This window comes from Furipterus horrens, unplaced genomic scaffold (assembly GCF_987537825.1).
Source record: "Furipterus horrens unplaced genomic scaffold, mFurHor1.1.pri manual_scaffold_10, whole genome shotgun sequence".
Taxonomy (NCBI): Eukaryota; Metazoa; Chordata; class Mammalia; order Chiroptera; family Furipteridae; genus Furipterus; species Furipterus horrens.
The window spans coordinates 15390211-15405536 of NW_028327180.1; positions in this window are offsets into that span (position 1 = coordinate 15390211).

The following is a 15326-nucleotide window of genomic DNA, read 5'->3' on the forward strand; positions in this document are numbered from 1 at the left end:
TCCTCCTGATGATAGTGATGCGCAGGAAAGCTTGGGGACCACTGTTCAGGAATTTCAGGGAGCAGACAGAGGGAAAGGACCTAAGTAGGGAATAGGGAACCTGGAGGCATTAAACTGTTTCCAGGTTTCATGGAAATCTTATTAATTAACCATGCCCTATACTACAAGGAAGTTTTATCTAATACTAAGATACAGACAGTATTCTCTGACAGCAATGAAACAAAGTTAGAAATCAATAACAAAAAGTCCATAAGAAATACAACTGGAAACTAAAAATCATACTTCTAAATAGGTCATTAAAGATATAAAAATTATATTAGGATTTATAAAGTACTTAGAACTGAATGTTGACAAATATGCTACATATAAACTTGCACAATGCCAATAAAGAGATATTTAAAAGGGAAATAGTAAAATCTTAAATATGGATAATAGAAAAGCTCGGTATTTATAAAACGATAAATTAAGATTTCAAACACTGAGGAAATATACCATTTTCTAAATTTACCAAAAACAACTCAAGAAAAAATCTAAAGTTGAATAGACTTGTAATTATAATATAAAGGGTTTTCAAATTGAGAACCTGAGACCAGAAATAACGTCTCTTGGGAACGTGTTGGAAATGCCGATTCTGAGGCCTCACTCATACCTAATGAATCAGAGTTTCTAGGGGTGGGGCCCAGCAATCTGGGTTTTAACAAATCCTCCCAGTAGTTCTGGTGCAGCTAAACCAATAAAGCCAGAAGCTACAAAAATCGTATCAGTTATTTTTATCTATGATTAACACCAGAGATCTTGCTTATAATTATTATGAAGTTCTGAATGGGTTTCCAGAGGTGAAATGATGACAGTTACATTAGCATGGACTTCCTAAATATTTCACTTCAACTTTGCACTAAGATGGTATGGTATAAAAGTCTGGTATGCCCTGTACTCCTCAGGATGGCTCCCTAGCTAAGATCTCTAATCGGTCCTGTGTCCAGCTTTGAATCCAGGGGAATTTAGTTGTCTAAATAATGCCTCTAAAATGCTGCCATGTTTGCTTTAATGACATTTTCAAACAAGTCTAAAAGGACAAAGATTTGAGATTTTTACATTTTTTGTGACTGCTTGCTAATACATGTTGTACATGTATCAGAATTTCTCTGAAGCCTGCTTATATTATAACTGGGTAGTGAGGTGGTAGAGGAAGGGAAAACCCCTACGTGCTTCTCATGGTGGCTACCATTACCAACCAAAAAGAATCTGTCATACATGACCTATTAGTCTGCGCTAGTTCACATTCAGTGGATTTAAGAGAAAATAAAAAAAGAGGAATTGGAACCAATGAGTACAGACAATTATGTTAAGAAGTGTTATAAATGGGAACAGAGATTTAGGGCCATGATTGATTTGGGAAATGGCGGCTGGAGAAGAGCAAATGAAGGCAAAGAAAGTGAGTAGTCAATAAAGTAATACTCCCTGTCTTTAGTTTTCTAATCGTACCCAACACATTGAGAGCATCACAAAGAAAAATATTGAGGGCTTGTGAGGCTCAAAAAACACACAAAGATGGTTTCAATAATTCACATTCTTAATCTGTCATAGTCTACATTTGAATGCACACATATGCAATCTATTTATCATCCCAAAGAGTTTTGCAAATTAGGAAGTATATTTAGACCAATAAAGTCAGTTTTTTAAACTTTTAACATTTAAAACAGGACATCTTGGGCTTTCCATTCAGCGTTTATTATTATTCAGTTCCAGCTCTGTGGGATGCCATTCCCCTTCAACCACAACAAACTTTCAATAGTATTTGTTCTTTGGAGTACTTTGTTTCCATAGTTTCAGGTCACAAGAAGATTGGACAGGAGAGAGGGACCATTTGTTAATGAATCCTTCTCTCTTCAAATTTCAATCCTGATCCATTAGAATGCTTAATTTTCTTCTGCAGTAAATATACCCCAAGGTTATTTTCTCTGGTGAATTAGCTGGGAACAAATGAATCCTGAATTTTCATGGCCTGACTTCAAACTTTTTCTCTCTTACAGCTCCCTGCCTTGTAGAATTCTCATATTGAACACTGACTCACATAGACTGCTGAATGGACATTCTGATGAAAAGAATGAGTCTCTTCAGCTGACACTAGTTATTATACAGAACTAATCAAGGAAAGGTGAGTCCTAAATATCTATTCTAGTAAAAAGGCTTAGTCAGCCAAAATAAATTGAATAGACTGAGACCGGGCACATTCTAAACATTTCTAACCCACTATCCAGATGTTTCCATAAAAACAATTCTAAATTGGTTCCTTTTGGAAAGCATAATTTTGAAACTGATGAAAACAAATTTCTATTTTTCATCAGATCTAATGAATATTCTACTTTATTAAACAAAGAACTTATTATTCTGCATCTGTCTTTTTCTCATACAAAAAGGTCTCATCTTAATAATAAAAATAATAAATACTTGAATTCAAGTTGTCTTTTCTCCAAGAGTCACAAATTCTATTCATTTTTAAATCTAATTGTTGTTTGAGGACAGTCATTGATAAAGTATGAAAATTCTTAATATCAATTTACATTTACCTAACTTTGGTTTTTTAAAGGACCTTCACATTCATTCTCTCAAAACCTGTGAGGCTAGGAATAGGCAGGTGTAATTGCCATTTTGCAGATGAGGCAACTAAGGTTCAGAAATTTAAGGGACTTGCTCAAGTTCCCATAGCTAGTAAGTGCTATATGTAAAACTCAGTTATAGGACTCCAAACTCCAAACCCAACAGTCTTCTATCACTTATTTCCCACTTGAGTATCTAAGCAGAAAACAGTAGATCCACCAGTACTGTTCCTATTTCCAAGGGGTTACATGTCAATTTTCCCATTCATTTAGTGACTGAATTCCAGATTGGTCTTACTGAATGGACTGCCACAAACACCATAGAATTTTTATTTAAAACAAAACTTTTCAACCTTCAAATAAGTTCATGGTTCAAACATAATAAAGAGTCTAAAGTTTAGAAGTAATTAAGGAAATATTTCCAGCCAAGGCTGCTTTCATGCCATAATATTAAACAATTAAAAACTAGTATAAACTCTTCAGCAGTTAGGTAAAATAGTATACATTTGATAGAAGAGAGACTGAGCAAGAATCTAACAAAGTCATGCCATTGCTATACAGAGCCCATAAAGCTTTCAGTTCAAGGTGACAGACTAAACACATATGTTTAGTTTTATACCTTCCCAAAACCCATTTGAAATTTTATTTTTTTAATTTTAAGAATAAATCCTAACAGCACTGGAAAGAAGAAAAATTATAATCAATAGAACAGAAGTTTTGAGGAAATAAAAATCAGATGAGATCAGACTGATGAAAAACCCAAGGCAGAGGAAACTGCGAACACATACTAGGTGTGGGAAGAGCTGTCTGTCTCTAAGAACTCTGTCAGGGAGAACCTGGAAGCTCTGAATTTACAACTGTGAAGACAGAGTAGATGACAAGATTTCCAAAATAATAACTTAAAGAAATAAGTATAGAAAGCTGAGCTAGCTGTGTCCCTTCTTCTGTCTATGCAAGCCAGAGGGTCTAATTGGGTAAAGCTCCTAGCGCAGGGCAAGAGGTGGCAGCATAGCCAAGTCTGAGGGACCTCCAGACACCCACAATGGACACACACACACACACACTCACACATGAAAGGGAACAAATTCCACAATCAAACATACCTTCTGCTAGCATTCCTGGGATTTTGCTGACTGCACAGCTGCTCCCAGCTAACACATTCTAAAAGAAAGAATGTCAAATTACACAGAAATGTTTTAATTCTAGAAGAAACGCTATGTTCCTAGAAAAGAAATATCTATATTTCCAGAATAAATTGTAAACCCAGATTGGAAAAATTAAACCATACGATAAATTAATATATGGGGGAACATATGTCCACAAAAAGGCACTGGGCCCAGACTGTTTTACAGGAGAATTTGTCTCAATAAAACCAATTATGTCTATTTTATTTAAATTGTCCCTAGACAAAAAAAATACTCTCCTCACTTATTCTGTGAGGCTCGCACAAACACATACACATACCAAATGCTACTTGCTAGGTTCTAAGGGCCATATCTGTCTTGACAATGATTACATTTAGATAGCATGTATTTAATGCTGAATGTAAATGTTATGAGACCCGACATACATCTTCCTATTACCCCAATATTTGCTTCTCAATGAGCCTCATCTAACTCTACTCATTTTTTTTAATAAAAGAATAAAGCATTATAACTAAAATAGAGTTTATTCACTGGCAGGTTAATCATTAGAAAATTATTTCACAGAATCCACTATATTAATATAGTAAAGAACCATTTGATAGATTGATACACATATACAGTTGAAAATTTTATATCCATTCCCAATTTTTTTTTGCAACTATTAGTAAGCTAAGTATTGAAGGAAATGTCCTTAATTTGATCAAGAGAATGTATCTGAGGACATACAGAAGGTCCATAGACACATGAAAAAATGCTCAACATCATTAGCCATCAGGGAGATGCAAATAAAAACCACAATGAGATACCATTTTACACCAGTCAGAATGGCCATCATCAACAAATCAACAAGCAACAAGTGCTGGCGAGGATGTGGAGAAACGGGAACCCTACTGCACTGTTGGTGGGAATGCAGACTGGTGCAGCCACTATGGAGAACAGTATGGAATTACCTCAAAAGATTAAAAATGGAACTGCCTTTTGAACCAGCGACTCCACTACTAGGATTATACCCGAAGAATCCTGAAACACCAATTCAAAAGAACTTATGCACCCCTATGTTCATTGCAGCACTGTTTACAATAGCTAAGTGCTGGAAACAGCCTAGGTGCCCGTCTGTAGATGAGTGGATCAAAAAACTGTGGTACATTTACACAATGGAATACTATGCAGCAGAAAGAAAGAAGGAACTCCTGCCATTTGCAACAACATGGATGGAACTAGAGAGAATTATGCTTAGTGAAATAAGCCAGGCAAAGAAAGAAAAATACCATATGATATCACCTAATACAGGAAACTAAAGAACAACACAAACAAAGGAACTAAATAGAACAAAGAGCAGAATAGCAGTCAATAGGGGGGAGGGGCGAGGGAGAGAAGGGGGATAAGTAAGGGAAGGGTTTAGTCAAGGAACGTGTATGAATGACTCATGGACATGGACAACGGGGAGGGATATGACTGCGGGAGAGGGGGTGGGTTGGGTGGGGGAGAGAAATTAGGGGAAAAGGGGACAACTGTAATTGAAAAACCAAAATAAAAAAAAAATGTGAAAAAAAAAAAAAAGAGAATGTATCTGAAACAAAGCAAATGACATTCTTGAGGGTAAAAGATGAGAAAGAATTAAGAAAAATCATAACTATTATTCAAAATTATTCTGGAGTGCCTAGATAATGCAATAAGATAAAAAAGTGAAGCAAGCATAAATATTAGAAGGAAAATAAACAAGGCTTTGAATTGATATCTGTCAATGAAGTGTTTGGAGGCCCAATGTCTTTGATGGATGGAAGATTTCATCTATTTGGTATCAAGCAACCACATTTATAATGAAATAAATTGAGACTGTTGAATAGAGTGAAGGTGAAACTTACTGGGTTTATTTTTAAGAACAAAGCCAGTGAGAAAAAAATGCAAAAGCATTTTATCAGGTTCTTTTTTTTTTTTAATTGAACACCTACTATACTGTTCTCAGAACAGCTCTAAGGTAAGCGGACGTATTTATTAAGGTATGTAACCTCCACATTTAACATTATTCTTTTGGGGACTATAGGATCTCCTTACAATGCCGTTTCCTTATGTGATAGTTTCCAGAAAAACTGGTGAGTCAGTGAGACGTGCCTATACCTGCCCTACCTTTTTCATAGTATTACTATGAGTTTTTAAAATGTTGGCTAGAAATAAAATTTTTAAAAGCTAACTGAATTAATTTCAAAATATTATTAAAAAAAAAAAAAAAGAAAAAAGGTTCCTACCCTGGATATATTCTATCCGAAGGTGGGCGGCATGTTTGCCATATATGCTCATACTTTTAGCTTTTAAAATTTGTGGGACCGGGACTATATCTTTTAAATTCTTTTCTGTTATAAAGCTCAAATAAGGAAAACTTTTAAAAGAAATATAATTCAACAAGCATTTAAGTAATCCAGAAGACAGATTCAAAAAAAGATACATTCTAACCCCTGGAGTGTTAAGTATAAACTTGACTCAGTCAGCCAAGTTTGCAAAGAGCTCTCCGGTGAGTTAGAGGATGTGATGGGAAGATGCCGGTGTGTTTCTGAGAAGGAACCCGGAGGGGATTCTGGTCTGAGTGGCGATGCGGAGGCCGTGATAGCAGGAGAGGGTGAAACTGGGTAGCACTCGCTAGAAAGCTGTCAAATACATTTGCTGAATTCAGAGGGCACTAGGCTGGAAAGTGGGGCCTTATCTATAAAAAATGGCAAATATGGACTAGTAGGATTTCAATTCGTAATGCTGCTAAGGAGATAAGATAATGGGCTGATTTAATTTCGAGTCGTTCAAGGAAGAATATGTGACTATCTTGGCAGGATCCTGGGCTGGAAGTGTGTACACGAGCTAACTGCACCATGGGTCTAGTACTGTAGTACCGGCTCTAAAGAAAGACAGAAAGGACTGGGGTGGGGTCATTAATACAAACTCTTAATTTAGTTCCTGCCAGGTATTAAGAAAGAAAAGAAATTTTCTGGGGAAACATGACCACAGCCCAGAAATGAAAAAGGGAACATCTCTAAGGAATAAAATAGGTAAGAGCTCAAAGTAAAAGAGCTAGAAATATTGGTAAAAACAATATCTAAAACTCACTATCCTTGAGGCATGTTTTTGGGGAGTCTCATATGGACAAAAATCACAGAACTATAGCATAAATAAACTTTACCTGGGATGACTAATATCAATATAATATTTCTAAAATGATGAATAATGGCACAACCACATCCTTGGGACTCACCTAATTAGCATTAACCACAGAATGCTTTAGTATTATAAAATGTTGATGAAACACCAACCTAGAGGATATTATGATGCACGCTTGATTCAAGGGGACAGCACAAAATAAGTGCTTCAGGAAAGTATCACAATTGAATTCATGTTTGAGAGTAAACATTTAATAAAATCACAAATAAATTCAATAGGAAAATATTCTTATATTTTAAAGAGAATCAGACATTTAGATGTGAATGTCATGATGTCTATAACTTAGTTTAAAATACTTCCACAGAAGCCCTGGTCGAGTGGTTCCGTTGTCTGGAGCATCACCCTGTACAACGAAAGGCTGTGGGCACATATGTGAGGCAACCAATTGATGTATCGCTCTCTCCCTTCCTCTCTAAAATCAATAAACATATTTTTTAAAAACTAAAAGATACTTCCACAGAAATATATATATATATATATATATATTTATGAACATTTTAGTGGAATCACTCAAACTCAAAGAAGAGCGTACGAAGCAGTAAGTTGGAGCACAGCTATGACGCCTGCAGTGGAGCAGTGTGAGCTAGATGTGGCTGCAAAATCACATTCCCATTTCAAGCCATAGAGTGCAACATTATGGGCTAAATTATGTCCCCCCTAAAATTCATACGTGTACTTCAGAATGGTCCCTGGCTGGTTTGGCTCAGTGGATTGAGCGTCGGCCTGCGAGCTAAGTGTCGCTGGTTCGATCTTCCAGTCAGGGCACATCAGAGAAGGAAAACTCTGACTCCAAAAAACCTCCACTGCCTTGCGGCATACCTCTTCAGGGGAAAGGCTAAGGGAGTAAACCCCGACAGAAAAATCCGGAGCCGGAGTCCCTAAGGCGGTTTGACGTTGTAGTCAACACCGGCAACTCCTGCGGCGCACCTGAAGCCAAGCTGTATTGACTCCGTCTTTCCCTTGGACCCTTCAGCTGCGAAGAGAGGTGGGGGGGTCTGCTGCATGGGCAACAGCAGACCCTCCACATCACCCTGCCCAGGCTCTGTAGCTTCAGCTTCACTGGAGAGGACACTCCAGCGTCATCGCAAGATGTCGATTTAACACGGGAGGAGACAGATACCGTGTCACTCCTGAGTCGGACTGCACAGCCATTCTCGGCGGTGCAGATAGACTCTTAAGAAGCTACACCATCGTCTCTCGAGACGGACGGCTGCCGACGACGACTTCAGAATGTAGCTGTATTTGGAGACAGGGCTTTTAAACAGGTAATGGAGGCAAAAGGAGATCGCATTTTGAGCCCTAATCCAAATGATCAGCGTCCATATTAGAAGAGAAGATTAGGACACATGTACACACTCACACAGAGGAAGGACAATGGCTGCCATCTACAGGGAAGGGGTGAGGCCTCAGAAGAAACTGAGCCTGCTGACACCTTGACCTTGGACTTCTGGCTTCCAGAATTCTGAGAAATAAGTCTCTGCTGTTTAAGCCACCCAGCCTGTGATGGCAGCCCCAGCAAACAAATACAGACGTCTTCCCAGATACATCCCAATCAGAAAGCTGTAAGCAAAGGTCCTTGAGATGCTGTCTCATCTATCCATCATCCTAGGCAACGCCACCTCTCAACCTTCCAGTGGAGGATGAAGGGAGGGCCTGGGAAGAAAGCCTGATGCCCTTGGGAGATTACAGTTGTGAGAGATGGCACACAGGGAATAGAACTCTGAAATCTAAATTCTAAATTCTTTACAGTGCAAAAGCCATCAGCCAGTTTTGAACATCTATTTCAAAATGGCAGTCTTAAAGCCTTGGCTGACAAATTAAAATGAGAAAAAAAAAGTGTAAGGCTTTGCTACGAAACACACTCTGCATTAACACTACTTAATTTATTTAATAAATACACACAAAAGTTATGAATGAAGTCTCAATCATTGTCTCTTCAACTCAGAATTCAGAGAAGGTAATAAAAGACATTTTTATATTTTAAAAATATAAATTAGAAATTGTAAATAAAGCTTTTTTCCAACCTTTACCTTCCTTGTCTCTGTTTGTATATAAAAAATAAGTAGAATTGTTTCCCAAGCAAATTCGTTTTCCAAAAGTTACCAAGAAGTCTTGAAAAAAAGTCAAATGTAATTGTAGATGGTGTTGATTCTTCTTCCACAAATTACAAACAAATTTAGCAAAAAGACTTACACTCACAACTTAGCAATGTTTCTGCAGGTCTCTTTGCACTGTTTCTAATTACTTAGTTATTTTTAATGTAAAGCAGAAGAGTTTGCCTAAAGGCTTGGCTTCATGTCCTTAGAACAATGTCCCCCTTATTACCCATCTCCATGCCCCACCCCACTCTTCATTCCCTTTGACCTCTCTTGACCACCCATTCATGCTTGAAAGCCTCTTCTTTCTTCCTGTCACAGACCCTGCCCTTCCCTGGTTCTTTCTCAGATGCCTGTCTCTGTTTGGCAAGTTTCTAGTTCAGCGATTTTCAACAGGAGTGCCACAGCACACTGGTGTGCAGCAAGAATTTTTAAAACGTGCAATACCTGACTATTTAGTCAGTGGCGCTGACCTCTTTTCCCTTAGATTGTCCAGTTTAAAAAATGACAACAGCCAACACAACAATAGCTAGACAGTGTGAATGAATCAAAATTATACCTATTTTTTCTCAGATCATACATCTGTGCTGCCGAATGTCGATAATTAGTTTGTGTGTGCCATGAGATGAAAGAGGTTAAAAATTGTTGTTCTAGTTGATTAGCCTAACTGAATGCTTAGTACAAGGATTACCCTAGTTTATTTGACCTTTTCTTTTTCATATTCGGTCCCCAATGAAATGTATGCAGCTCATAGCTTCAGTAACTGATTATTACACACTGATATTTCAACCCTGAAGCCCTCACCTAGACCAAAGCCTACAGTTCCACATGCCCTTAGATTATAGTCACGTCCAACCGGAATGTTTCCAAACTATTTAAAAATTAAATTCTTCTTCCCATATAAGCCCCTCCTTCCCCTCAAATTTGGCTTTCCTTTCCAGGTACCCTAATGGATGTTCAGTCAATCTTCCTCAGCTGGCCCCTGGTGCACTAACACCAAAGCTCAGTAGTTTTGACAGAGAACATAGGGTTCATAAAGTCAAAATATTTATCAGATAGCCCTTCGAAGAAAATGTTTCCTGACCCCCATCTAGCAGATAGCTCTATCTTAACACTTAGTGGGTTATCTTTAAGCTATTTGCATATCTTCCCCTCCCCATTATGTTTCATTAGAATAGAGTCATGTCTTATTCATTGCTGAATTTTTTAAATCTCTATTTCTAGCACAGACTCTAGTACACAATATTTATTCAATAAATACTGGTGAACTGTTTTGAACTCCCTCTAGAAAATTTTACAGTCATTTTTGACCCTTCCTGCTTCATGCCCTAGATCAAATCTGCTCTCCTTCTCCCCCAAAAGCCATGCTTGGTTGCATCAGATCGTTTGCAATACTTCCCTCTTTGTCTTTTCACGCCCTTGTTTGGTCCCCCCCAATATTGACGCTAGGCTTGACCATGTTACTTGCTTTGGCCAAACGGATAAGAGCAAATACAATGCAAGTGGACCCTTGAAGAGTATTTGGTCACTGGGCTTGCCATTCCTTGCTGCCCTTGGAACCCTGACACCACCAGATGAAGGAGGCAGGCTAGCCTGCTGGATGATGAAGGACACAGCGCTGCTAACCCTTATGCCAGCCAAGAGCCAGGTAATGTAAGTGAGGCCATCGAGTGCTGGCTGACTGCAGGTACATGAGAAAACTACAGCATGAATGAGTCCCGCCAAGACCAGCAAAACAACCGCCTGGATGAGCCCAGCCGTAACTGCTGGCCCATAAAATCATGAGCTACTAAACCATTTTCTTTAAGCCAGTAAGTAGTGGGGGCTTTTTTTCCTGGGAGTGGGGTAGTTGTATACAGCACAAACTACCTGCTACATTGGTCTTCTTCGTTTTAAATGTTTCTAAGATTTGTACCTTAAACTTTACCCCCAAAGCACGAAAGCAGTGTCCAAGACCACTTTATCCTCTACCCACATGCTATACACTAAGCTAGCGCACCAGGCTGTCCTCTGGTTCTAGTTTCTATTCAGATGTGTAAAACACTTCTGCCAAATTAATCTTCCTAAAACTTCTTTCCACCACATCCTGAACAATGATTAATAAGGACACTTTATTTCCTAAGTACAAAGTCTACTTGATGTCCTAAATATCTATTCTTATATCCAAAATATTCATTTTTATCCTAAAGCCATTATAAGATAAGCTTCATGGGAAATGAACCATAGAGTCATAGATAATGTAATCTTACAACTTCCTCTCACAGATGAGGAAACACTCTATCCTATGCCAGTCCCACCATTGGATTCTGGAAGCACGGATTTCATAGATTTACAGCTGAAGAGGATATTTGCCTCTGGATGAATCCTACCTCCAGTCACACTTATATCTGATTTAGATAATAGTTAAGTGAGACTTTGGACCCCAGACCTTAGAGTTGATGCTAGAATGAGTGTGAGACTTTTGGGGCTGCTGGGAGGGACTGGATGTATTTTGCATGTGAGAAGGACATGAATTTAGGGGAGCCGGGGGAGGAAGGCTATAAACTAAAAGTTTGTGTTCCCTCGGATTCCTAGGTTGAAGCCTTGTGATGTTGTGACTTATAAGGTATACATATCTGGCCATTCAAGTGACCAAAATATATGTCACATGTATTTGGCCTTCATCACTCTCTCTTACCCTCTGTCACTCTTTCCCCATGCTATGTGAGGACACAGCGGGAAGGCAGCCTCTGAAATGGGAAGAGAGCTCTCACCAGAGCTGGAGCCCGCCAGTGCCCTAATCCTGAACTTCCAGCCTCCAGAACTGTGAGAAGATGGATTTCTGCATAAACCACCCAGTCTGTGGTATTTTATTATGGCAGCATGAGCTGACTAAGACAATTTGTCAACATCCATAAGGCAAGCGTCTCTTGCATCTCTACCAATCAAAATTGATTTTTGTGTCTATCGGCAACAATCACATGCACTGCTATCAGTTTTCTACAACTTACGGAGTTGTAAAATAGCTCAAAGATCATGAAAGGCACAGATAACACAGAAAAATTACACTGGACGGGAGACCTAGTAATCCTTCCTGTCAATTTCAAGTTCTATCATGAGTTTCCCTAACATAGCTAAACAACCAACCTTAAGCTAATTGCCCTGAAGCTACTCCAGAGGAGATCTGCTGTCACCTCTTTAGATTAAGTCTTCTTTATTCAAGGATAGGCCTTTCTATTTGTCTTTATTCCAAGTGCAACCCAGAGTTCTCAAGCCTATACTAGCCTCAAGGAACACTCAGGAATCAATCACAATGATGCCATGAGAGCACCCAGCCTGGCCTCTAGTCCTCACTAGCAAACTCTGCAACCCTCAGGCCCCTCCTATCTTGTGAAAGGACCCAGGCTGCAGCGTTGTACAAGCTCTGCTACAGATGGTTGGTCTCATCGTGGCTATTGAAGGCATCAGATCCCCTTCCAGCTTTCACCTTGCAGCTCCCTGCACACCATTGGCCTCAGTCACTACTGCTGTAAAGCTGCTTATTCTGCTCCCGCAGCCACCTCACTGACAAACAGAAATGAACAAATGACAGTGGAAGAGCTATCGTTTATTGAGCTCTGATTATATGCCAAGCTTGTAGGTACTTTTCACTCTTTTTTTTTTTTTAACTTAGGACATTTTTGTTTCTGCTTCAGTACAATAGTTAAAAGTAAGTTATACCTCCCCTAAAAGAATCTCTAAAATATAAGACCATTTTCCTATGTGCCCCAAATAATCACATTTAATAAAATTAATTTCACATTTAATAAAATTAATAATTTTTAATAGTATCCCATACCTAGTCCAAATCTAAATTTTCCCAGTTGTTCAAAGAATGCCCTTTACTGTTGGTTTATACGAACCAGGATCTAATCCAAGACAGTGCAACTGGCTGGCATGCTCCTTTATGTCTTGATCTAGAAAACTATCCCTTTCTGCTGACTTCTTGAAGAGGGATGGCTAGTTGTCCTATAAAAGATGTCATGCTTTCTGGATTTGTCTATTGCTTCCTCATGGTATTTATTTAACTTGTGTGTCTATCTCCAATCTTTCCTCAAAACTGGAATGGCTATCGTCTTCATTCAAGTTCAATGTTTTGGATCAGATGGACACCAATCATTAGTGAGGCTTAGGTTGACTTTTGTAGCCCTCCAAATGACGCCGCCAGCAGTTTACAGAACATTGATCGGGCTACATTAAGCCTTAGTTTATTCTGATGAGATGACCCGCAGTCTTGGCCACCAACACACTTCAGAATCCTCAACAACCCATCTACAAATGAACATTTCGGAATACTTCCTTTTGAAAACAAACTGCCTGTAGTGAATTTTAATTAAAAATTGACTTTCAACTCATGGGCTTGCTTGTTTTTCTCCAGGCCAGCAATGGTCACTGCCAACAGTGAGGTGGTCATGGCGCAGGTCCAACGTGAAGGCTGCAGTGGACATTCAGGTCTCCAACGGACAGTCGCCCCATTTCTCCATCTTTCCTCTCACAGCCGGCCTTTCTTTATCTTTGTGCTTGATTCTTCTTCTGAACCTTTGTGTTTTATTTGCCCCAGGGATCCCTAAAGTGAACAAATATGCCTAGCAAATACTCTGAGACTCAGATCCCTTATTGCATTTTAAGTTTCAGGATCTTAGGAATGAGCATTTGTGAAATGGATTTGCAAATTTGAATCAAGAAACTTAAATTCATAATAACATTTACCCCAAGGACACATAAAAAAGTTGGTTTTTAAGTGCTATCTGGAATACTTCATCTTCAGCGATTATCATTCAGGAAATCAATAATGGTAATACAATGTTGAGAAAAGTAACTGCCACCACAGTAATGCTCCACTTAATGAGCTGCTTGAACCAGAAGTCAAAGAAAGTATCTCTGAAACCCAGAAGACTTGCAAATCTGTACAAGCAAAAGAAATAACCTTTGGAAGTCAAGTCAAGAAATGTAGCCAAGTGCATTAATTATATGTTCATTATCAGTACAAAGCAGGGACAATGGAGGTGGGGCAAGTACATAAAGCCTTGGCAAGTCATTTTCCCCAAAGGAAGCAGAGATGAGAATACAAATCTCCAACAACTCGGAAAAGTTTGTGTTGTCCTCACCTAAAATAAGGCAACCCCAACCCCTTACAGAAGCAGGTGTATGCTGTTGATCCACAGGAACATATTTATTTATACTAAAAAATATTTATCACAAGAGGCAATAAATTCATTTTATGAACTTATAGGGCAGATCAACGGGTGATATTCTGGGAAAGCAGATTTCATCTTAATGTCAGGAAGAATTATTTTTATTTTGGCAAAATACATATAATATAAATGTATCATTTTAACCATTTTCAAGTGTCCAGCTGTGGTATTAAGGACGTTCACAGTGTTGTGCAACCATCACCACCATTCATCCTCCCAAACTGAAACTCAAACACATTGAACAATAAATCCTTACTCCTCCCTCTCCCCAGCCCCTGGTAACCACCACACCACCTTCTGTTTCTATGATTTTTGGCTGCTACTCTAAGTAGCTCACATAGGACAGAATCATAAATACCTGTCCTTTAACATCTGGCTTATTTCACTTAACATAATGTCTTTGAGTTTCATCTATGTTGTAGCATATGTCAGAATTTCATTCCTTTTTAAAGCTAAATAATACCTCATTTAATATATGTCACACTTTGTCTGCCAGTTCGTCCACAGATGGACATTTGGGTTGTTTACACCTTCTGACTCTTGTGAATATGCTACTATGAACATGGGTGTAAAAATACCTGTTCGAGCCCCTGCTTTTGGTTATTTTGGGTGTATATACAGAAGTGGAATTGCTGGATCATATAGTGATTTTTATGTTTAAATTTTTGAGAAATCGCCATCCTGTTTTCCTCAGCTACTGTACTATTTTACATTCCCACCAGCAGTGCACAAGGCTTCCAATTTCTCCACATCCTTGTCAACACCTGTTGTTTTCAGCTTTTTGATCATAGCCTCCCTAATGGGTGTGAAGGTGGAATTTTTAATAACTAGATCTGTATTATAGTGGGACGAGCTGTCCCAGGAGGTAGCAGCTGATGGATGTGCTCTCCCGAAGACTGGATACACTGACACGTTCGCTGGGGCAAGCTGTGCGCTATCCAAGTATGTCCGGGCACAGGGTGAGAAGGGGACGAGATCCAGCACACCTTTCACATTCCAAAGTGCAAACCCAGGTGCACAGCCACCTCTTCCGGGAGGAGGCAATAACATCTTCTTCCCTAAAAATAC